Source organism: Eupeodes corollae, chromosome 1 (assembly GCF_945859685.1).
Source record: "Eupeodes corollae chromosome 1, idEupCoro1.1, whole genome shotgun sequence".
Classification (NCBI taxonomy): Eukaryota; Metazoa; Arthropoda; class Insecta; order Diptera; family Syrphidae; genus Eupeodes; species Eupeodes corollae.
The window spans coordinates 277873578-277876082 of record NC_079147.1 but is presented as its reverse complement, the minus strand read 5'-3'; positions in this window follow the sequence as shown (position 1 = coordinate 277876082).

Below are 2505 nucleotides of genomic sequence, written 5' to 3'. Positions count from 1 at the left end.
GCGTATGTGATCGCTCCACAATAGGTGGTTGCTGATGCACATTCCGAGGATGTCAAGATTTTCTGTTTCGTTGATGCAAGTGCCACTCATAGATAGTGGCAAAGACGGTTTATCTCGCTTTAACGATGCAAGACAGCATTGCGTTTTCGAAGCATTAAATTCCACACGATTTTTTATTCCCCATTGTACAATGCTGTGTAAGTCGGAATTTAATGAGCTAATCATATTTTGCCGTTGCAGTTCCACATCCGAAGAGGAGGGTTGTGAGTCTGGAAAGGAATATGAAAAGCTAAGAGTGCTATCGTCAGCGAAACAATGTATTGGATTAGAAGTAGCAGACAGGAGATCATTTATAAAAATGAGGAAGAGGGTCGGAGACAAAACGGAGCCCTGGGGCACACCAGCGTTTATTTTATGAGTTTCAGACTTGAATCCGTCCAAAACAACTTGTATTGAACGGTTCGAGAGAAAATTTCTAATCCAACGAAGAAGAGATTCGTCGATACCGAAAGCACGCATTTTCGATAAGAGAGCAAGATGCCAAACTTTATCAAATGCTTTTGAAATATCAAGTGCAATAATCTTACTTTCTCCAAAACGATGTAAAGATCTGTTCGGTGAGATGAAACCATGAGATCACCAGTGGACCTATTGCTACGAAAGCCGTATTGCCGGTCATTGAAGCTTCCGTTCCTCAAGATATTTCTTAAGCTGATAATTAATCAGCGTTTCCATGACCTTAGAAAGAAGGACGTAAGTGCTATCGGTCGGTAATTTGTGGGAGAAGAAGATTCGCCTTTTTTTGGAATTGGCTGAACAAATGCAGTTTTCCAACTACTCGGAACGAGCCCAGAAGAATAGGATAGATGGAAAAGCTTACGCAGTGGTTTTGCCAGCGTGGAAGAACACCTCTTCAGAATAATAGCGGGGATACCATCTGGGCCAGCGGATTTATGAGTGTTGAGATCTTTAAGAACTCTCGCCACAGTTCGAGTACGAAAAAAGATTGGTCCCATAGAATCATTTACGCGTTCAAGAACTTGGGGAGTCATGACACTATCTGGAAAGGTGGAATTTTCGGCGAACTGCCTTGCAAATAAGTTGGCTTTATCAATAGAGCTAACTAAAGGAGTGTCATTGACAACAAGCGTAGGAACCGAGGAAGAGGAAGAATTCCTCATGTTTTTTACAAATGACCAAAAATTCTTACTGCCTTTGGGACATTGCAGTATTTTTCGCCGTAATTTTTGGTCATGTAAAAATTTGGTCCTTCGAATATAGGCGTTGCAGGCCTTCCTGGCTTGCTTAAACTTTTTCCGGTTTTCCTCAGTTGGGTTGGCTTTAAAACACCGGAAGCTCACCTCTTTCTCCTTGATAACCTCTTTGCAGCTCGAATCGAACCATGATTTAACCTTGGGTTTAATACTTTTAACCCTATTCGGGATAAATGTTTCCATTCCCAAATGAATCATACTAGAAATCATATCTGCACTGGAGTCTACGTCGCTACCGAGGAAGCATAGCGACCAGTTAAAGATCCTGAAAAAATTATTGAGACCGTCCCAGTTGGCTTTCTCGTACTGCCAAACGGTTCTCTTTGGAGCTCTTTCTTTAACTGGATTTGTTTGACACGAGAAATTAGCAGATATAACACTATGGTCCGATGTGCCTAGAGGCGTCAATACACTGATTGTGTACTTATCAGGATCGGAAGTGAGAAACAAGTCAAGGGTATTTTCTGCTCGGCCGTTAACGTCTGATATTCGAGTAGGCTCATTGACAAGCTGAGTAAGATGGTTAAACTCAGCAAAAATCTCAGCACACATTCCTTCGGGCGTTGTCTGGCCCGAATGGCGAAGCCACGAAGAATTGTGAACATTGAAATCGCCCGTAATAACGATTTCAGTGTGAGGATACAGGGAGACAATTCTTTGTATGGAGTCAGACAGAGCATCAAATTCCTGAGAAGTTAAAACTCTGTCCAGGTTTGGGCTCCGATAAAGAAAAACAATAGTGAATGATGTGCTTATTCACGGAAAGTTTTAACCACATGAAATTAAAAAGGGAGTTGGTACAATGACCGTATTGTGGTAAAAGTTGATCTGCAACATCATTCCTAATATATATGGCGAGACCATGGTGTGAGAAGAATAATGGCACTAAGCAATACCCATGAATAAAAAATTCAGCAGGATCGGAATCTTCACCTACTTGGGTTTCACTCAATGCCAAAACAGCTGGTCTGTTAGAATTAATGTGGATGTATACAGACAGAAAATTCGATCTTAGCCCACGAACATTACTATAGTCTACTCTAAAATAACCAGTCATTGCAATATAAAAAAATCTTAAAATCAAAACAAACGAACTTCTAAGTATATTACTGTATAAGATTATTTAAAGATCTTTACAATACAACCTCACTACTAGTGTTATGCCTTTAGTAGTGACGTTGAATTGGTCCGGACCCTGACAATCAAAACAGTAATCTACAATCCATTTTGG